At 42.2% G+C, this 23,446-nt stretch overlaps 1 pseudogene; it reads right to left on the bottom strand.

The window, feature by feature from the left end:
* Positions 1–6,937: 6,937 nt before the first annotated feature.
* The window catches only part of LOC125640384 (lipase member M-like), a 32,670-nt pseudogene continuing 16,161 nt past the window's right edge, over positions 6,938–23,446 (bottom strand).

Here is a 23,446-nt window from a genome sequence, read left to right as displayed (position 1 = left end):
TACATTTCCCTGGGCCACTTCCCCACAGCTGTCCTGCTTCTCCCTTCTTCACCCTTACCGATTACTTGAGAGTGTCTTCATTAACCAGTCCTTCAGCCACACTTCCTCACCTCTAGCTCCTCTCTGCCTGACTGGAGTGAGCCTTTTTATATTATCAGAGGCGCCTTAATTAGAGTCAGGTGGTTACATTAGCTTAATGGCCTCACCTGACTATTTGCAGGTTAATCGGAGTCAGGTGTTCTCATTAGCCTGGAGCAGCCCCTGCTCTGGTCAGTCAGGGAACAGAAAACTGTCAATCCAGTGGCCAGTATATCTGCCTTCTGCTACTCTGCTGTACCCCACTGGCCTGGGTCTATCACAACTGTTATACCTTCAGCACTACCAAGCAGTTAAATTGCTTTATACCCAGGACAGGTGTTATGTAAGTTAGTGTCTTATGTTTTGTTAAACACAGAAACACAATAAAAGGAAGTATTAAAAATATGTCAAGGAATGCATTCATGCCAGTCAGATTATGGCCATATCTATACATTTGTTATTTGATTATTACTTAATAATATATTGTGGATCAGGAGCCTATTGTACTGGACTTTGACCAAACACATAGGAAGACATGGTCCCTGCCACAAAGAGTTTATAATCTAACATACTACTATAAACCATTATTTCCAGGTTTATAAATTTCTCAAATTAATTTTTTTTTTATAAATTTGTCAAGAATACATCATAAAACCTCCATACTACTTGGCCCGTATAGTAATCACATCTCCCAATAAAAGACATATTTATAATATGACCAGAATAGCAAATGTGCTTAAAAAGCATGACTTTAATATAGCCTGCAATCACTCTCCCTGATTCTATGCTGTGATACCAATCCCTCACTTTGTTGAGGAGTCAAAAGTACCACAGAATTTTACAAAAATAAACATGCTGTAAACAAACAGAGTAGTGGCACGTCAACGCAAGTTGGAAGACTGAAAGTTAGGTTTGATTGAAAACAGCACAAAAAGAACCCACTGTTGAATGGTATATTAAGAACTCAAAATACTCGCCTATATCAATTTAAAGTATCATGCTCAGTTCAGATGAATACTCTTTTGGGCCACGCACTTTTTGTAACGTACTGTAAATAGTACATCTTACAATAACTTTAAGTAATGTCTCAATCTATGAAAAGGAACAGATCTACCCTGAGGAAACTTTCCGTCTATTGTCCCTCATTCCAACAATCTTTTCTCCCCCACAAAATATATAGACCAGAGGAGTTGCAATGTCAATTCTCCTCATTCCTTCTGAGGAAATGTTACAAGCATTCACCATAACTCCATATAAGGACCTGTCAAAAACCATCTACGAATGTGACACAAACCAAGTGACTGAGGTACAATTTATCAGATATTTTGCCTCCAAAAGAGAATCTAAAATGTAAACCTGAGTTCAGGAAGGAAAAGATATTACCAACCAGAGTCTACTCACAGCATCAGATGGGATTTGGATGCTTGAATGACAGCAGTTCAGTCAACACCAGTGTTAAGAGAAACAGGAAGTGACAGACATGCAGTACTTTATTATGTGATACAATTAAAGTAGGTGCATATCACTAAACACCACTGATGACTAAAACCATATTTATTGTGCAATTAAATGCCTTAATTCCCCTCCACATGCAGGCATGTGATGTCATTTAATGTATTTCCGCCGTTGTTCAGTAAGACATGGATCCTCCACTCACTTATGCACAAGCTTAACTTTAGGCTACTATATTATATGTTGGCTGGATGCAAACTCATTTAAATTTAATCTTCTCTTATGTTCACACAAAGCAGCTGCTGATCTGTGCAAGTTGTGAAGGGTGTTAATCAGTGCCATATGTCCATATAAAATATATTAATTACAGTGTGTATGTATAGTAACCTGTAATTTTCTATCATCACCAGTCACTGATAAAATACAACAGCACATGTGTGCATAGTCTTAGTTACAAAGGATTTGGTTAGCTTCTTATCTAGTTCATTCGACTACTTCTTTGCCAAAGATCTGATCCGGGCTTTTGTAAATCTATTCCCACTGTTGTGTTGACAAAAATCCCAACATATATAAAATAAACCAAGAACAAATATTTGCATATCTAAACTAAAATGTACTTTCCACGATCATGACTACAACTGGATCATGCCAATGTCTGTATTAAACAAATTCAAAAAAGGGCCAAAGCTGAGCAGGGCAAAATCATATTCATGGTAGCATTATTTACAGAAAATGTTTCATGGTATGTGCGCAGTTCCAGTCATTAATGCACCTAATTATTTTATGTCTAATATGGACTTTTTTCAAAAGAATTATTTATTCAATAAGTGAGGATATCAGCAATTGTCAAAGCAGTATGTGTATCTAGTAGAGTATGTTTTTTGCCAAAAAATAAATGAGAGCAAAATTTAGCCCACAAACTCTTCAATACAGATATTTTCAGGTTTCAAAAAACAGAATCATACTTCTGCACATGTATAAGTGCAGTATTAGAATCAATAATAAAATGTTTTATCTCCATTTTACATTCTCCATTGAATGTGCATCGGAGCAAGCTATAGTCTTACAGAAAGACAGAGCCCCCATAGCAAAACTGTAATCATTCAGTACTACCCTCTGGGATCTCTCTGCTCGGAAGAAGTCAAGCCACTCGTGGGTGACTCCTGCTCTCTTCAGATATCTCCAGAGACAAAGGTCCACAATTTCTCACATAAGAGGGACAAAAATCACAAACTTCTCAAGCGATCAATCCAATATTTCTTTTTAGAGGATAAATAATCTATTTGCTCCTCCCTTATTGCTGAAAGGAGGAGCAAAATGAAAACTATCACAGAGGCTAATGACTCGACAAATATCATAGTGTTAATGGTTCCAAATATTAGCTGATCAGTCTGACAAAATCAAAGTGGCCACCTGACTTTCATCCATCATTAGCACAACATTAACCAACAGAACTAGTGCAATGTCCGTATCATACTCAGGTCTGAACCCAGATTCATTGTGGACACAGAAGCATGAAGTATTCAGATATTATAGAATTTTCTCACCGCAATCTTCTCAAAACTTATTCCCAGGAAGGGCCTTGATGAGAGCTGCTGGATGTTGGCATCTTTGCAAAACAGGCCACTTATTGAGGTTCCTAAATACAGATTTAAGTACCTAAATTCTGGTTTGTAAATGTTGACAAATTATTTTTCTTGTCTCTGTGTTACTATAAGCTCCCTGCACAGCATTATTAATCCCCCTTCTTAGCCACCACCTGTTTTGATTAAATATCATCTGATGTCTATGATAATGGTCTACAGGTCTTCCTTGATCAGTTTAAATTGCCCTCTAAATGGCTCCAAAGCATTTTTTGGAGTATCAGGTGTGCTTCCCTATGTTCTCACCAGCTTCTTTAGGCATCAACATTGATGTTGCTGTCATTGGGTCCTAATAGCTGAAGTGTAAAGTAATTGTATGGTCCCCCCCACCCCTTCTTCTTAACCATCCTCAGAGGATTGAGAGCACTTCAGGAGCATTTCTGAGCAATGGAGGTAGGAGTGATATTTAATGCCAATATTTAGAATAATAGACCCATGGGGTTAGAAGGGACAATAAGGGGTTATCTAATCTAACTTCCTGCCAAGATGCAGGATTTGTTGTGTCTAGACCACCCAAGACCGGTGGCTATCCAGCCTCCTTTTGAAAACCTCCAGTGAAGGAGCTTCCATGACCTCCCTAGGCAGTCTGTTCCACTGTCCTACTGTTCTCACAGTTAGAAAGTTTTCCCTGAGATTTCCATGGAAAACCCCACGCCCTTCCACATTCCTGCCCTGCCTGAAACCTCCCCTCTCAACCTATAGTGCCGGGATTCCAGCAGGGGCTTCCCGGCTGGGTGGAGATGCAGGTGCCCCAGTCCATTACCTACTATTTGGGCAGTGGGTCCCCAGAGACAGGTAGGTTTGTGAGGCTGAAGCCAGGGAAGAAAGTGCTGGGATGTGCTAAGCCCAGGCAACCAATACCAGGGCAGGACCAGTAGGGAGAGGTGAAAAGTTGTTGATAAGCAGCATGGCTGTTGCCAATATCCAAATCTCATTAACATTAATGTCAATGGGATGGACTCGGCTCCTGGCATAACATTGCTATTAACCAAAAGTAGTTAATCTCTGGCTTGCTATTAACTTCATCCACTGTATTTATAGAGGGGCTATTCAGTAATCTCTCCTCTAAAACACCAGATTGGGATATGATGTCTCCAAAAGTTATAATCATGCAAAGATTGTGAAGAATTTAATAAATTAGATAAAATAGATTGTACTTTGCTGACTGCATATATTATTTCCTTATCATATTCATAGATTTGTTCGTCATTCTACAATAATACATATTGATTAAGCTGATTAAACCGAAGAAGAATAAATCTAGCTTGAGGTCAACATTATATTTTGAGTGAACATAACTGGGAAACGGGTACTGATTGTTAATCCTATGATATTCCTTCCTGCAAGTAGACCACTGTGTGGGCCAAATTCTGCACTCATTTACAGCGATGCAGTGCCACGGAAGGCAATAGGGTAACTGGCAGAAAACACCACTCCTGCTGAATATGTGCCCAGTGCTTTGACATTTGTTGATATGCTAGTGCGTGCAATAAAATCATTCTTTTTTAAAACATGCAGTTTAAGCATAGAAGTGTTTGGCTTGTTAATGGCTAGAACGGGGGGCGTACCATGAAATGTTTTCTGAAACTAATAAACACCACAGATTCACTTTGGCCCTGCTCTTGCCCCCTTTTATATTTGCTTAACATAGACACTGGAGTGAGCTAAGATTTACTCATACAAAAGGCCCATGCAAAGTCCATTTTAAGTTTGTGTATTTACTTGTGGTTTAGCCATGCCACAGAAAAAGCCCTTACCAGCTCCCAGGCACAGCGGCAACTAACTGAGTTGGACAAGGATCTGACTAAAAGCTTCATAGCTAAGTCTTCATGTTTGTGCTGTTGGTTTAGGTCAATGACTGTGGTGATTACAGACACAGATTACAGTGATTACATTATGTTACATGATGCAAGTAACATTTTATATGGGATGAGACACATCTTAGCACCCTTTACAACTTGGGCACTGCACACAGATCAGCGATTGCTTTGTGGAACATGACAAGAGAAAATTAAATTTAAACTAGTTTGTATCCAGCCAACATGTAATACAGTAGCCTTAAAGTTAAGTACATGCATAAGTGACTGAATAATTGATCATAGAAGATTACGGTTGGAAGAGACCTCAGCAGGTCATCTAGTATTCTAGTCCAACTCCCTGCTCAAAGCAGGACCAACCCCAACGAAATCATCACAGCCAAGGCTTTGTCAAGCCAGGCCTTAAAAACCGCTAAGGATGGAGATTCCACCTTCCTAGGTAACCCATTCCAGTGCTTCACCATCCTTCTAGTGAAATAGTGTTTCCTAACATCCAAACTAGACCTCTCCCACAGCAACTTGAGACCATTGCTTCTTGTTCTGTCATCTACCACCACTGAGAACAGCTTAGCTCCATCCTCTTTGGAACCCACCTTCAGGTAGTTGAAGGCTGCTATCAAATCCCTCCCTTCTCTTCTGCAGAGTGAACAAGCCCGGTTCCCTCAGCCTCTCCTCATAAGTCATGTGCTCCAGCCCCCTAATGCCCTCCCGATCCCTTAGGCTGATACTGAATCACTGCAGAAATGCATAAGAGCTGGCATCCCATCTCTGAAAGTAGAGTCATTTTCATTCTCTCTCTGGCCCAATGAGTATTCAAGAATTTCATACAAAGTGAAGCACTTCTACAGGAGATACAGAGAGCTGCACTGACAGATATCCTCTAGTCCAGTAGTTAGGGCACTCACCTGGGCAGGGAGATACCTGGATTCAACTCTCTAATCCAAAGTGGGGATTAAAACCAGCCTCTCCTATATACCCGATAAGTACCTTAACCACCAGGCTGCAGGCAGCACACCACCACGCCGTTCCCCCCTTTTGTGAATAGCTTCTAAATCCCTTTGTGAATCTAACCCAAAAAAATTCTTTTGGCCAAAACTATTCAGGAGATTTGTGTCAAATTTGCGAATAGTTTCAAGTTAATCAAACCAGCATTCTTCAGTGAATAAACTAGTCTGAAAACATCACACAGAGTTAAACTGTAGGAATAAAGACTGAGAAGGGGGACGAGACAGGAAGCATTTGTATTCCCATTTTACCAGTGGGGAATTGAGGCACTGAGAGATTAAGTCTTTAGCATAATAAGGGATTTGCAGGATTGGGGCTGGTAGTGATGTGATAATATAGGGCCAGACTGATGTGGCCTTCACATGGGTGCTTGAGGAGAATACAAGGAGACCTCTACAACTCAGTCTCTGAGCTCCCTGATCACAGGAACTACTCCCCTATCGAGCCTGAGGGGTATACACTGACCCCAAAGTTGTGAGGTAGAGGTGAGGCCAATTCCACCTCCCACAATAGAAAGAAGGATCCCCCTTCATTCCAGGAAACTTGGGGAGGGGACTGTGCCTTCCTGAGCTCCCCTTGAGGAGGTGCAATCACTCCCAATGTTGGCCTGTGTCTAAATGGCACCATTTATCAGTGAAAACTTTGGAATTGCCCTGCCAGATCAAATGCAAGGAATAGCTAGCTCAGTGTCCTCATCTCCAATAGTGGCCAAAACCAGCAGCTTCAGAGGATGGCATAAGAACCTCACAGTGGCAAGATGTGGAATAACCTTTCACCGGCTTCCTGCTTCCGATATAGTTAAAGAATCTCTTGGGTTTTTTTTCCCCACCCTTTGCTGTTTTCTCCATTTTGGCCTTTCTAATTTCTAGTTATTTAATGAATGAGTGAAGCACGCAAAGTGGTAAAACCCAATAAGTAACACATACAGCTAAGCAAGGTGTATTGGTTTAATTTGATTTATTTTTATTTATACACTCATTTCATACACTTCCATCCTTTTCTCTGGATTCTCCTTGACATATTTAAAAAATACAGTTACAAACAACTCCAGGACTCTCCTTTTAGCAATAAGCATACATACATAACCTTGCAGCCAAAAACATTTATGAGCATTATCATCTCCCGCCAAAATCTTCCCAATCCCTTAAAGCTAAGAGAAACAAATAGGCCTCAAATTGTGTCCTGAAACAATCATGATTTTTTTCCACCAAAACCTTAGCAGTTTTTTTGGTTTTGTGCCCCCCGAATATCACTTTATGAAATTACCTTTTCTTGTTGAAAACATTCAAACAAACACATGAAATTTTGTATGGCTGAGGCTAATGTTATTTGAATCAGTCACTTACGTGAGGAAAATGAATCCCGCTATATTATTTAGTGTGAATTTTCACAACTGTCACAAAAAGTGAAATTTCCACCTTCACATTGAAATATTAAAATTTTTAGGATTTTCATTTTCATTGTTCAACACATTTCTAGGCATGGGATAAATTTGAAGCCATAAAAATCTCTCTCCTCTAAGAAATCAAATTCAGATCCTTGAGGAGGTCCTCGAATTTCCTGCAGGATAGACAATATGGTAATGACAAGTAGTGCAAATCCAAGGAATCATAGCAAACACCTTTGTTAACCCTACAATTAGTTCAGAAACAATGCTTATTTCATAGGAATCCTTCTAAATCCTGCTTAATTCTACCATACTAATATGCAATTCTATGGATGTTTCTGCATCAGATCAATGATTTCACTGTATACTCGCTCAGCAGCATCGAGACCTCAAATGAAATCAAAATGGGCCCAATCAGGAATATACTTTTCATACTGTAGGTTTGTGAGAGTAATATTATTATATCCTCCAGGTCCTCAAGCCAGTCCTCGCCACCATACCACAGTGCAGTTGGAACTTTCGTATTTTCTAACCTATACAAGGGGGCTTCAATCTGGAAAACAAATTAAACACCTTTAAAAGTGAAAGCCTGTGAGGTAGTAAGTTTTAAACACAAAATATTCATCTGTGGCTTGATATCTGCCTGAAGTTCTGGGTGCATCCAGAAAGAAGGCAACTATTTCATTGTTAGATGTAGCTAGAACATTATTAAGTTTCATGGATTTCACTGGAAAGTCAATAGAAAAACAACAGCTGGACAGGGACAGTGGACAAACACCAAAGAATTTGCAGTGGTGAAAATATTTTGAGCAGAGTACTGAATAATTCAAATAAATCAACTAAGATGATATTTCCACTACAATCAGACAGGAATCCAGCTCTCCATGCAGCTAATATACCAATTCACTTTATTCCCTCACTAGAAATATTCTTGCTGTAGTACTCTGTTTATTTTTACTTTTAAGAGATCACAGATTTTTCTTACCTGGTTGGATTTAACTTCATTCTCCTCACTGCCATAATCAAAATATCTGAATTCTCTTGTTTTAAATGTCTAAGAAAGAAAAATATACATATTTTAATATTCTTTATTATTTGTTCTGTCCCAAAGTATCCTGAAACGATCAAAATGAATAGTGGATTTTAAAAAGAAACATTAGAAATTAATTAGACATTGTTTCTATTAAAAAAGGAGACACTAGGCAGCTTTTCAGAATGGAGACTGATATCGTGATCTTGTTAAAATACTTGCTTGCTTCACTTTCAAAATTTAATTCCAGACTGATAAGGCAACCAACCAGAAGGGTTTTTAAAAAAGTCATGCAGCCCTAAGACTGAGTGCATCATTTCAATACTGGTCCACAGTTCGCATTCTGTGTTCATTCTTACATTGATCAGAATTATATTCTTTCTGAGATTCTATGCCCACTGATTTACTGGTACAAGAAGGTGTTTGCAGTTAAGCAAAGAACCAACAGAAATACAATAGATTTTTCAATATAACAATTAACCTTCTGTAAACCAGAGCGTTAAAGTTGATGGTTGAGAACTCTTGGAGATTATCCAAGTTGATTCAGTTATAGTTGATAATGTAGTTGGACTAGGGAGATATAAAATATCCCTCTTCATGGCTTTGAGACATATGAAATAATTCTTTAATATCAGACAGGGAAATCCATTAGAATTCTGTCCATCGATTGACAGAATTTGAAAAACGACTCCACATCCATGAAACACAAAGGCTTACTTTCCATTCTATACTAAGTAATCACTGTAATTTACAGCAAATAAGTATGTTCATGAAACGATAGAAAGTTGACATAGGCAAAGACACCAAAATCGAGGAATGGGCAAATATATGGGGCAGTGTTCCCCACTCCTCAATAAACACATTATTAAAAGAAAATTACATTAAATTTATCAATTTTCTCACTCCCCTTAAAATTAAACATATTTATGGTACAGGGATAGAGCAAATGCTAAAGAGAATGTAACAAAATAGGATGATTTCTCCATATATGGTGGAAGAGGTCAACAATTAAAACATTTTGGAAAACCATATGGGAAATCAGGATGTCAGCTGTCAGATAGCTCAAGTATTTTTATTAAGTTGTCCTGAAAACTCTGCATCTTATAAAAGCCAGAAATAACTGATCACTCATCTCCTAGTTGCCACTAGAAGTACTATAGCAAGATGGTGGAAGAGGAGTTACTGTCCTGAAACTACTGACTGGTATCAAAAAGTGTGGGGAATTCTGGTACTCATCAGTCAGGGCTCTACAAGGGAGAAGATCCAAAGATCGTTACTTAGAAAATCTGGTGGAACTTTTTGGCATATGCTGGAACAGGGTCATTCCCAGCCACCAAACCTGATAGTATTAAAAAAAAAAAAGTTCTTAAAGTAAGGGGAGAGAAACCCTTTCAACTATAGCCACAATTAAACTTCAAGGAAAAAAGAAAAAAGATTAATAACAGAGAGTTTTGATATAAGAAGTAAAACAGGTTACATATCTAAATGTAAGAAAAACAGAAGTTTGGACCTAAACATACGGTAATGAAAGACTTTAACTGATACGGAAGACGAAGAATAGAAAAGCATCAACCACAACATGTGATCAATACTACAAGCTGAAGAAAGCAACTGGTAGCAAATCTTGTTAATACAGCTTTAGGGACTTCCAAAGGCCAATTCATAATTGTGTATTTGTGTACATAATAAGTTTATTTAAGCTGTAAACAAGTTTTATAAGATTTCTGTTATAAAAGAATGGATCTATTAATAATAAGGAAAGGAAAGGAAATTTAGTCCATTGGAATGAGATTACTATTTTATCTTATTATCTATACATATATTTTGTTTTCATATTGTAACAGTGAGTGTGCATGGTATTTTGTTTTAACCAAATAATTTATTCCAATATTTTGATAAATGTTTCTGTTAAAGTCTGTAATAACTTATTTTAGACCTTATTCTCCTCTCACACTGGTTTTCAGACCAATATGAACCCAGTTCATGCCACTCTGATCCATGTGTGAGGGCGTCTTCGCGGTGTGGCTCTCTCTAGGGAGATTCAGCCATCTCTATGTCAATGTTTCCCTTCCTTTCCCTATAGAAGCCCCATCATGCATTGTTTGTGGAGGATGCTGGAAGGACTGGGCAAAGGAGTGGGTAGCCCAGCACCAGGGTAAGATGCATATCATCTCTCCTTCATTCCTAGGGGGTATCCTCTGAAAAACTGATATAGGCCCAGGCTGTATTAACTTTTTTGCTAAGCCATTCCCTCATATGGCCAATGAGAGTCCCTGAGAGCATGGTTATAATGAAGTCGCATTACAAGGGGGCTGAGGGGAATGGGGAAGTGTTCTACTGGGCACTGGATGCTAAAACACAGGATGGAGACACGGGTTTGGGTGTGGCCAGGTAGCCTTTTCTGGTGAACAGGGCAAGTCTTGACTCCTGTATTGATCCTCCTGCTCCTTCCCATGGGATGATACTGGGGGGATCTCCAGGAAAAATTCTTACAGAGGTTTCCTCCCCAAACAGCCAATGCTTTCAACAGCTCTAGCTCCCACCCCTCTTCTATCTCCTTCTCTCAGACCCCAACTAAATGGCCTTTCATTCAGCTTCCTACAATCAGTGGCTCTTCAAGGCAGCACAGCTGCTTCCCTGTGGCAGCTGACTGTAGAGGCTGGGCTAGGAAGGGAAGCACTGTTCTACCTTTGATAGACTGTTGCTATCACTCCTGTTCCAGAAAGACATCAAAGGGAAGAAGCTGCTTCCCCACACAGGTCAGCTACTGTGCTCAGCTGTGCAAGAGAAGACAGGTGTGATGCTTTGAGCAGCCTCTGGCTATAGGAAGCCTCATTAAAGCTGCATTAAAACTCTTATGTCCATATCCTGACTGAAGAGGTTAATTTTAAGCACATGAATAGTTTTACTGAAGTAAAGACACACACTTTTAAAAAATCATATTCTTTTACCATGGACTGCCTTTCCTAGTGTAAAGATATGTTATGTAATTTACCAATCCATCAGCCCCTCTCCTTATTTATATCTCACCTAATGACTCACCTCTGCCATGAAGTCTATGGAATGTGATCTGATTCATGTATTAAAGTGAAATTTAGGGCATGGCTACACTTGCAGGTGTAGAGCGCTGTGAGTTAAACCAGCCCTCGGAGAGCGCAGTAGGGAAAGCGCTGCAGTGTGTCCACACTGTCAGATTCAAGCGCACTGGCATGGCCACATTAGCAGCTCTTGCAACGCCACAGAGCTGTGAATTGTGGTAGCTATCCCAGCATGCAAGTGGCTGCAATGTGCTTTTCAAATGGGGGGGGGGGGAGAAATGGGGTGGAGTGTGACAGGGAGTGTGTTGTGTGTATGTGGGGGGAGAGAGGGGAGGGTTTAGGGGGGGTCGAGCATGTCAGCATGCTGTCTTGTAAGTTCTGACAGCAGCAGACCCCCCTCCACCATGCCTCTCTCTCAAACACTCACAGCAAGCAACATTCCACACTAATGGTTGCTTTGTCCTGGAGCAGATAAGCAGCTGGCTGTCAGAAACGGAGCTTTGAAAGGGCATATCCACATTCCTATAGCTGAGTTCAAAACAATGACAAGAGTGGCCACTTGACTTAAGGGGATTATGGGATTTTTTCCAGAGGCCGATCAGAGCGCAGTAATGCAACACCTAGTTCACACTGACATAGGGGCATTTCAGCCGAGGCACAGCAAGCGTTATGCTTCTCGTGGAGGTGGATTACCAGGAGCTCTCCAGCTGCAGAGTCCAGGTACGCTAAGTGCCTTGCCAGTGTGGACGGGTCGTGAGTTAGGGCACCTGAGGCTGCTTTAATGCGCTCTAATTTGCAAGTGTAGCCAAGCCCTTAAGAAGGAGTCCTGCTCACTAAGGTGATCACATGAACTAACTGAGACCCCTATCCTGCAAACACTTATACAGGAATATGAGTCTCCACGTGATTTAATTTATGTAACCCTGTCCAAATCCACCTGCTCCTTTTGTGCCCCTTTTTTGTTATGTGATGTATAAACTGAAGATGGTAAATGCCTTCCAGCAGAGACCCAGCTAGTTATCTGTTTGCAAGGTACCCACTTCACCTTCAGGTATGTCACAAGAAAGAAAAAAAAGCCATACACTGTGTAGAGCAGGGGACTAATGGTGCACTTCCTGTGTAGATGAAGGCAAAAGGCTGAAGATCTCATGCTTCATAACATACCCAAGTTGTGTAATCTACTGCACACATGGCAACAAACTATTCATGCACATCCTTGTCAGGGTTCCTTCCCCACTCTGAACTCTAGGGTACAGATGTGGGGACCCGCATGAAAGACCCCCTAAGTTTATTCTTACCAGCTTAGGTTAAAAACTTCCCCAAGGTACAAACTTTGCCTTGGCCTTGAACAGTATGCTGCCACCACCAAGTGTTTTAAACAAAGAACAGGGAAAGAGACCACTTAGAGACGTCTTTCCCCAAAATATCCCCCCAAGCCCTACACCCCCTTTCCTGGGGAAGGCTTGATAATAATCCTCACCAATTTGTACAGGTGAACACATACCCAAACCCTTGGATCTTAAGAACAATGAAAAAGCAATCAGGTTCTTAAAAGAAGAATTTTAACTAAAGAAAAGGTAAAAGAATCACCTCTGTAAAATCAGAATGGAAAATACTTTACAGGGTATTCAGATTCAAAACACAGAGGATCCCCCTCTGGCAAAACCTTAAAGTTACAGAAAACAGGAATTAACCTCCTTCTTAACATGGGGAAAATTCACATAAAACAAAAGATAAACTAATCCACCTTGCCTGGCTTACCTATACTGGTTGCATAATTGGAGATTTGGAGTAGGATGGGTTGGAGAAGATGAATTTCTGTCTGGCCTCTCTCAGTCCCAAGAGAGAACAAAATGTAAACAAAGAGCACAAACAAAAGCCTGTCCTCTCTGCTCCCCACAAGCTCCAAAAAATATCAAATGTCCAAGTCCAGAAGTCTCTTTATGGCTGTGTCTAGACTAGCATTTTATGTCAAGTTACTCACTGGTGCAGCCACACAAGTGGTAGCCATGGTGGAAAATTTAATATTTTGATCTTTGCACATTTTCTTTTTTAAATTCTAATGAAAGAGAACATTAAGTTTAAGGGGGTGGTTTACGTTGTGTATGATGATAATGATTTATGATTATATGGCAATGATATCTGAACTCAGTGTCAGAGTTAATAAAATTGCACATTATTTTGCATGAATAAATCTTAACACCAGTGCCAGGGCAAAACAAAACAAGGATCTGAGATGTAAAATTTCAGGTAGTTCTCTCTCTTTCATGAATAAATCCGAATTCAAGTATGATCAGACAGGACCCATGAGAATATAAAATATCAGAATTGGCTGCATAATATTTAAATATTATATAAATAAATAATATAAAAGCCATTTTATATTTCAGAAACTCTACCTGGCTCCAATGGAGCATAGTTTTTACAGACATTGAATCTGGAAAGCGTGACAGGTAGATATCAATGCGACTCTGCAAGAAAACATTTTAGACATTTATCTTCTGACAGAAATGGATGGAGTTCAATTCATCTTAAACTAAATACCATTCAGTTCAATAACTACAGAAGGTGAAAATATCTGTACTTTAGAAAGTCTTACTGAAAGGGACCTGGAATACTGCCACTAACAAACAAAAACTGGATTCATTTCCAAGAACGGAGCTAACTTTTTTAAATGAACATTTTCACTTTACAGAGTAACAGCCATGTTAGTCTGTATTCACAAAAAGAAAAGGAGTACTTGGGGCACCTTAGAGACTAACCAATTTATTTGAGCATAAGCTTTTGTGAGCTACAGCTCACTTCATCCTTGATTATCATACACATTGTAAGGAAAGTGATCACTTTAGATAAGCTATTACCAGCAGGAGAGTAGGGTGGGGGGAGAGAAAACCCTTTGTAGTGATAAACACCCATTTTTTCATGGTTTGTGTGTATAAAAACATCTTCTGTATTTTCCACAGTATGCATCCGATGAAGTGAGCTGTAGCTCACGAAAGCTTATGCTCAAATAAATTGGTTAGTCTCTAAGGTGCCACAAGTACACATTTTCACTTTAGTTCTACAAAAATGTAACTATATTCAGCACTGTTCAGATATATGTAATGAACTCCACTATGACAGAAGTTTTGCAAACCATTCAGTGAGACTGACAATTTTCAAGTAAATCTGAACTAAGTTATGGATCCATATGGTTTTCTAAACCAGAAAAAACATAGTAACTTCAGCTCAGTTTCCCTCTGAGTAAGGTTGTTCCTTTATGATTGTAACAACATTTTGACTTTCATGACAAAACCATGACTTAAGGTTTCTATAACAAATCCTGGAATCCTGGCCAGCCTCTGTTTAGCAATACTCTTCCATAATTTGTTACAAATCTGAGTCTGATTCTGCCCCACTTGCTCGCATTGAGTAGACCCTTACACGGTAGGTAGTGTCATGAAGTACTCCGCAGTTAAAATAAGGGTGGCAGAATCTGGCACTGTATGTCCAGCACCGTGGAATATGGCGAATAATCAGAGGATTTTAGTGGTTTTAAACTGTTTGCTCATTTTTATTGGCATGCTTTGAATAACTTTTACTGCAAAATCAAGGACATTTTGCTTAATGTGATCCTGTGAGTCTTTTCATTTTGTTTTTGTGACTTTTGCAGGGTTTTACAGAGCCATGCCTTTTCCAAGCTTTTGCCATGCCAAACAACGAATATTAACTTTTTCAACCTCATAATCCATGTGAAATGAAAACCTCAGTTTCCAATTAGACCCATTTACCCAAACTCCAGTCATGCAAAATATTTCAAACTGACAAGATGGCAACACCTCTGTGAAACTAGTGATCAGGGCACTTCTAGAGATTTAGATAAAGTATAGATTACAGATGGATGACACTAAGGTCATGTCTACGCTGGAGAGCTTACAGAGGTGCTGCTGTAAGGTCTCCCCTATAGCCGCTCTATGCTGACAGGAGAGAGCTCTCCCATCAACATAATAAAATCACCCTGAACGAGTGGTGGTAGCTATGTCTGCAGGAGAGCGTCTCCTGCTGATATAGTACTGTCCACACTGGTACTTCTGTCAGTGTAACTTATGTCACTGTGGTGGGGTGGCTGCCTCACACAGGCAGGAGAAGGATTAAGGCAGCCTTTGAGAGGCTGCGCAGAACCCTGCCAATCAGGAAAAGGTTTATTGGGAAAGCCAATTAGGAGAAGGCTTTCTGGAGCCCATATATAAAGGGCTGCTCAGCAGAGCAAGGGGCAGTCTCTTCTTGGAGGGCAAAGGAGAAGGACTGTCTGCCAAGGAGCACTGGAGATACCCTGCCCAGCACTGCAGTAGCGGAGCAATAGGAGATCTCTTGGCTGACCATGCCAGACTGAGGCCCTGAAGCCAGGCCAGGGAAGGTGCTAGGGCTATAGGGGAAGTGGCCCAGGGAAAGTAGGCAGCAGGAATAGGAGGAGGGGTAGTAAGTGGCAGCCAGCTACAGGGTCTCTGAGCTGGGACCCAGAGTAGTGGGTGGGCCTGAGTCCCTCCCCCATTTATCCCTACTTGCCAATGAGTAGGGTGGCCTAAATCCAGAATGCAGTTTGCCCCTGAAGCCAGGGGCTAGACTAGAGACTGCAGTTGGCCATTGAGGCAAGTGGAAGGACTGAGGACTGCCTGTCCCCCAAAAGTGGAGAGACAGCAGGCTGGGGCATAGCTGGAGGGCTGTGCCCTGAAGAGGACACTGCAGTCTGGGAGAGGTGCAGATCCAGATGGTGCATACAGTGGAGGAAGTGGAAGTAATGGTGAGTGAGATACTGCTAGTAAAAGGTGCCCTGGTAGTCCAAAAGAGCTAATTTCCAGTATGATCAGTAGGAGGCGCCATGACAGTGGGTCTGCACCTCTACAGCCACTCAGGGGGGCATTTATTCACAACCCTAAGTGACATAAGTTATACCGACAAAAGTGCTAGTGTAGACACAGAGTTTGCAACTAGAACCTCTCAAACTATCGCTTGAGTTCACAGAGCTTTTTTTTGGGGGGGGGGGGGGAGCGGGTCCTGTTAATATAACTTGTTTTGTAAGGGTGATTTAATTAAGTCAAATAGTCTAGCTAAAGGGAAAAGGGCAGCTAGTGTAATGCGTTAGAGAAGTATCTCAGCCTCTATGATACTCAAAGCTAGAGTGGCACAAGCCTGTGTCCTACCTACATCTGCATTTTTCATCCACGTCATCTCTGTTCTATCTAGGTATCCTACCAAGAGGAAAAAGCAATCATTCTGTTTGAAATGTCACCAATCAACATTCCTCCCTGGCTGACGCTGCATCGGTAAGTGATAATTATACTTCAATTCCTCTGTAGGAGAGGAAATGCTGGGCTCTTCTGCAGCCACATTTATTCCGGAAATACTTGTGCAAAGAGATTGGTTCTACACAGATGCCTCAGGCCTTGCCTACAGCAGAGAGATTTGTACATGTTAACTTGGCGTAGTTTCTGGCATTAGTCACAGCCCTGAGCCAGGAATACGTCACCAGCTGCACCTTCCCCACATGCATTGTGATTTGGAGACACTGCTCTTGGTCTTAATTCCTTCCCTGCTTCCTCTTTGCTCTGGGGCAGGATGGGAGAAGAATTGTAATTTGCTGCTGGCCTATACCATCACTAGAAATAGATAATTTTCATATCATAGAAAAGGCTTGAACTATACTCTAACTCAGTGAGATTTGTAAAAATGTAAACTAGGACCTTGAAATAGACCTAGAATTAGACAGGGAGTCAGTGGAAGTTGCATCTACACAAGACTTTTTTACATCTCTCACCAGCTAGCAGAATTAACAGGAATGATAGCGTAGCTGGGTACTGATATTTTTCACCACTGAGTCTACCAAACCTGTTCAAAGCAGGTCTAGATGACAGAAGTAAAAATGCTTGAGTGAGATCATAGAATCATAGAATATCAGGGTTGGAAGGGACCCCTGAAGGTCATCTAGTCCAACCCCCTGCTCGAAGCAGGACCAATTCCCAGTTAAATCATCCCAGCCAGGGCTTTGTCAAGCCTGACCTTAAAAACCTCTAAGGAAGGAGAGTCTACCACCTCCCTAGGTAACGCATTCCAGTGTTTCACCACCCTCTAAGTGAAAAAGTTTTTCCTAATATCCAATCTAAACCTCCCCCACTGCAACTTGAGACCATTACTCCTCGTTCTGTCATCTGCTACCATTGAGAACAGTCTAGAGCCATCCTCTTTGGAACCACCTTTCAGGTAGTTGAAAGCAGCTATCAAATCCCCCCTCATTCTTCTCTTCTGCAGGCTAAACAATCCCAGCTCCCTCAGCCTCTCCTCATAAGTCATGTGTTCCAGACCCCTAATCATTTTTGTTGCCCTTCGCTGGACTCTCTCCAATTTCTCCACATCCTTCTTGTAGTGTGGGGCCCAAAACTGGACACAGTACTCCAGATGAGGCCTCACCAATGTCGAATAGAGGGGAACGATCACGTCCCTCGATCTGCTGTCTATGCCCCTACTTATACATCCCAAAATGCCATTGGCCTTCTTGGCAACAAGGGCACACTGCTGACTCATATCCAGCTTCTCGTCCACTGTCACCCCTAGGTCCTTTTCCGCAGAACTGCTGCCTAGCCATTCAGTCCCTAGTCTGTAGCGGTGCATTGGATTCTTCCATCCTAAGTGCAGGACCCTGCACTTATCCTTATTGAACCTCATCAGATTTCTTTTGGCCCAATCCTCCAATTTGTCTAGGTCCTTCTGTATCCTATCCCTCCCCTCCAGCGTATCTACCACTCCTCCTAGTTTAGTATCATCCGCAAATTTGCTGAGAGTGCAATCCACACCATCCTCCAGATCATTTATGAAGATATTGAACAAAACCGGCCCCAGGACCGACCCTTGGGGCACTCCACTTGATACCGGCTGCCAACTAGACATGGAGCCATTGATCACTACCCGTTGAGCCCGACAATCTAACCAACTTTCTACCCACCTTATAGTGCATTCATCCAGCCCATACTTCCTTAACTTGCTGACAAGAATACTGTGGGAGACCGTGTCAAAAGCTTTGCTAAAGTCAAGAAACAATACATCCACTGCTTTCCCTTCATCCACAGAACCAGTAATCTCATCATAAAAGGCGATTAGATTAGTCAGGCATGACCTTCCCTTGGTGAATCCATGCTGGCTGTTCCTGATCACCTTCCTCTCATGCAAGTGCTTCAGGATTGATTCTTTGAAGACCTGCTCCATGATTTTTCCAGGGACTGAGGTGAGGCTGACTGGCCTGTAGTTCCCAGGATCCTCCTCCTTCCCTTTTTTAAAGATTGGCACTACATTAGCCTTTTTCCAGTCATCCGGGACTTCCCCGGTTCGCCACGAGTTTTCAAAGATAATGGCCAATGGCTCTGCAATCACAGCCGCCAATTCCTTCAGCACTCTCTGATGCAGCACGTCCGGCCCCATGGACTTGTGCACATCCACCTTTTCTAAATAGTCCCTAACCACCTCTATCTCCACAGAGGGCTGGTCATCTCTTCCCCATTTTGTGATGCCCAGCGCAGCAGTCTGGGAGCTGACCTTGTTAGTGAAGACAGAGGCAAAAAAAGCATTGAGTACATTAGCTTTTTCCACATCCTCTGTCACTAGGTTGCCTCCCTCATTCAGTAAGGGGCCCACACTTTCCTTGGCTTTCTTCTTGTTGCCAACATACCTGAAGAAACTCTTCTTGTTACTCTTGACATCTCTCGCTAGCTGCAGCTCCAGGTGCGATTTGGCCCTCCTGATTTCATTCCTACATGCCCGAGCAATATTTTTATACTCTTCCCTGGTCATATGTCCAACCTTACACTTCTTGTAAGTTTCTTTTTTATGTTTAAGATCCGCTAGGATTTCACTATTAAGCCAAGCTGGTCGCCTGCCATATTTACTATTCTTTCGACTCATCGGGATGGTTTGTCCCTGTAACCTCAACAGGGATTCCTTGAAATACAGCCAGCTCTCCTGGACTCCTTTCCCCTTCAAGTTAGTCCCCCAGGGGATCCTGGCCATCCGTTCCCTGAGGGAGTCGAAGTCTGCTTTCCTGAAGTCCAGGGTCCGTATCCTGCTGCTTACCTTTCTTCCCTGCGTCAGGATCCTGAACTCAACCAACTCATGGTCACTGCCTCCCAGATTCCCATCCGCTTTTGCTTCCCCCACTAATTCTACCCGGTTTGTGAGCAGCAGGTCAAGAAAAGCGCCCCCCCTAGTTGGCTCCTCTAGCACTTGCGCCAGGAAATTGTCCCCTATGCTTTCCAAAAACTTCCTGGATTGTCTATGCACCGCTGTATTGCTCTCCCAGCAGATATCAGGAAAATTAAAGTCACCCATGAGAATCAGGGCAAGCGATCTAGTAGCTTCCGTGAGTTGCCGGAAGAAAGCCTCATCTACCTCATCCCCCTGGTCCGGTGGTCTATAGCAGACTCCCACCACTACATCACTCTTGTTGCACACACTTCTAAACTTAATCCAGAGACACTCAGGTTTTTCTACAGTTTCGTACCGGAGCTCTGAGCAGTCATACTGCTCCCTTACATACAGTGCTACTCCCCCACCTTTTCTGCCCTGCCTGTCCTTTCTGAACAGTTTATAACCATCCATGACAGTACTCCAGTCATGTGAGTTATCCCACCAAGTCTCTGTTATTCCAATCACGTCATAGTTCCTTGACATCACCAGGACCTCCAGTTCTCCCTGCTTGTTTCCAAGGCTTTGTGCATTCGTATATAAGCACTTGAGATAACCTGTTGATCGCCCCTCATTCCCAGTATGAGGCAGGAGCCCTCCCCTCACAGACATTCCTGCCTGTGCTTCCTCCCGGTATCCCGCTTTCCCACTTACCTCAGGGCTTTGGTCTCCTTCCCCCGGTGAACCTAGTTTAAAGCCCTCCTCACTAGGTTAGCCAGCCTGCTCGCAAAGATGCTCTTCCCTCTCTTCGTAAGATGGAGCCCGTCTCTGCCCAGCACTCCTCCTTCATGGAACACCATCCCATGGTCAAAGAATCCAAAGCCTTCTCTCCGACACCACCTGCGTAGCCATTCGTTGACTTCCACGATTCGACGGTCCCTACCCAGGCCTTTTCCTTCCACGGGGAGGATGGACGAGAACACCACTTGCGCCTCCAACTCCTTTATCCTTCTTCCCAGAGCCACGTAGTCCGCAGTGATCCGCTCAAGGTCATTCTTGGCAGTATCATTGGTGCCCACGTGGAGAAGCAGGAAGGGGTAGCGATCCGAGGGCTGGATGAGTCTCGGCAGTCTCTCCGTCACATCGTGAATCTTAGCCCCTGGCAAGCAGCAGACTTCTCGGTTTTCCCGGTCAGGGCGGCAGATAGATGACTCAGTCCCCCGGAGGAGAGAGTCCCCGACCACCACCACCCACCGCAGCAGTTATGCTCATGTTCTTTTGCAGGTTGGCTGCTACGTACTATTGAGTGTGTATGTGTGTGGCTTTTAAAGAGCTATATGGCTATACATTGGGTGTATGTTGTACTTAGATTATTTTTTCTTTTCCCTCTCTATTTTTCCTGATGCCCTCACAGTTGTTTCCTGCTGGAATGTGAACCCAATAATGTCAGAGTTCAAAAAGAACTTTCAAACCTACAAAGTTCAAGTGGTTTCAGAACAACAAAGTGATTCTGCCTATGTTCAGTAAAAGATTTTGGACTGAGGAGTATTGCATTATGTTCACACAGTGCATTTGAATGCAGAGACTAATACTTCAAGATATTAAGGGCCTTGTTTTCCACTGCCTTGTGCTTACTGTAATCATTTACTCCTGCCTGAAGTGAGGGCAAACAAATGGACCGGCCCATCCTACAACATCCCAGCCAACCTGCACTCCCTCATCTGCCACACACAAACTTTAGGAGGCAGTGTCAACATGTTAGCCTACACGGGGATCCCACTGGTAATGAAAAGAGGCCAATTTTGCTGTTAGAAATTAATTATCCATGCATACGTGGCCAAACAAAAGTTAGTTCATTTTAAATCACTAAACCCATACCATATTTAGACTCTTTTCATTAAAACCCCCAAAGACAGAAAAGACCAAGGAACAAAGCTTCTGAAATACTCTGTAGTGGCACACCTGAACAGTAAATTTGCTCAATCTCTCTCTTCACAGACAACTCTTTCTTGCTGAGAATAGTCTGTAAAAACGCAAAGACATTACTCATTGTGATGAAGTGGAGGGTTTTCATGGTTTTTTCCCAACGGTTTACATGCAGTTGGGGTGGGACGCAGTTTCCCTGGTTGTTACTGGTTTAACGAGGTGATGAGAGAGGGGAGTTTGTCACAGAGGACCTGCAACGGAACTTGGGACCCTGACCAATGGCCTGGAGAATGGATACCCCAGCAACTGGTGACTGGGAGGCCCAGCTTGGGAGTCGCAACCAGTTCTGGCCAGGGGGAGGACAATGTTGCTGCAAAGAGTTGACCCCAGTGACCTGACCAGCCGGTTTCAGCCAGAGGGGACAGAGGACAGCAGAGAGGAGGCCCAGGAGACCCTGTTTACCTGGACAGAAGACAATGGACAGAGGCGAAGCTTGGGGGAGGTGATATTAGATGCCCAGTTGGGAAGCAGGGGGACTCGGGTCTGGAGAGAGGGAGCAGGTAGAGCCCACCTGGATGCAGGGGAGATTTAGATGTGCGGTGCTGAGGGACGCAGCGAGTCTGTGACACTCATGATGGTTTATATACTCATAGTACTCACCGTAGCAGGGAGTGGGAGTGCTCAGGGGTGTGGAGGAGCATGGCTTCATGTGCAGGAAAGCACAATGCTACAGATTCCAGGACTGTAAATTTTCCCCTTAGCTCCTTCCTCCCTGGCAGTGTTCTAATAAAATACTGTGCCAAGAGTTGCAGCAGTAGGGGACTGATAAAAGCCATGGAGTGGGAGGTATCAGTGATGGACAGAAATAAACAATTTTATTTCTTTTATACATGGAGCACAGAGATCCTTAAATCTCCTTTTGAGTCACAATTTTAGTTAATTCATTTTAAAATAGTCCAGGAGATTTCTCCTCCCTCAAGACTCTTCTGAACAATGAAGTTATTCTACGAAGCCTCTAAGACCAACCCACCCTGACACATGACAATGAAAGTGTTGCATTCTTCTCACACTGAATAAGGAACTTTCTTAGAAATAAGGAAAATGGTATAATTCCTAAATTTTCTCTCTCCTGCTCTATATCCTTCACCGTAGAATCTCTGCTAAAACCTTTCCAAGCCCCCTCCTGCCCTGTTTCCTCTTACAGATTTAAAGAAACAGTACACATCTTCACACAACCTATGATGAGTAAAATATAAAACAAAAACAAAGAAGTGCAAGATCTGCCAAAAAATGATCGAAGAATGAATCATGCAAGCTACAGAGAGCAAAAGATCTTCTTCAGGTCTGGGAAAGGTAATCTGACCTGACCTGAAGAAGAGCTCTGTGTAGCTCAAAAACTGGTCTCTTCAGTTGCACTTCAATGCACTTTCAACACAGCAACCTTAATAATCAATTATAAAGAGAGAGATGAAGATATTCATTCTCTACCCTAAACAAAAATTATGGAAACTCAATGGTCATGACCTTGAATAAGTTATCATATTTTCATATTTGTTCTTGACTGAAAATGTGAGCATCATAAGTCCCCCGGGAAATTAAGAACCTTTTAGGGAGTTCTCATATTACTAGATCCTTAAGTGCTAACTTCGTGTCACTAGCAATTAAAGCTTTACCAGCTAAAGTGCACACAAGCACAGTGCTTCCCCGCTTTCAGATCTGACCATGCCTTACCCATTGGTTGTGATGCCTACAGAAAACTGCCATCTGCAAGGCAGATAGCTAGTTGATATCACTGTTATTTATTAGTGCTAGTGCATCTAATTACATCTATGAATGGTACACACAAGTAGGATAGCTAAAACATATTGTTGTTGTCACCCAGTCCTCTTTCCCTCATCACTTGTTTATTTCACCCTCCTGTT

Source organism: Caretta caretta, chromosome 7 (genome assembly GCF_965140235.1).
Source record: "Caretta caretta isolate rCarCar2 chromosome 7, rCarCar1.hap1, whole genome shotgun sequence".
In the NCBI taxonomy this organism is placed as follows: domain Eukaryota; kingdom Metazoa; phylum Chordata; order Testudines; family Cheloniidae; genus Caretta; species Caretta caretta.
The sequence above is the reverse complement of the archived record's forward strand: the minus strand, read 5'-3'. Positions and strand labels throughout refer to the sequence as shown.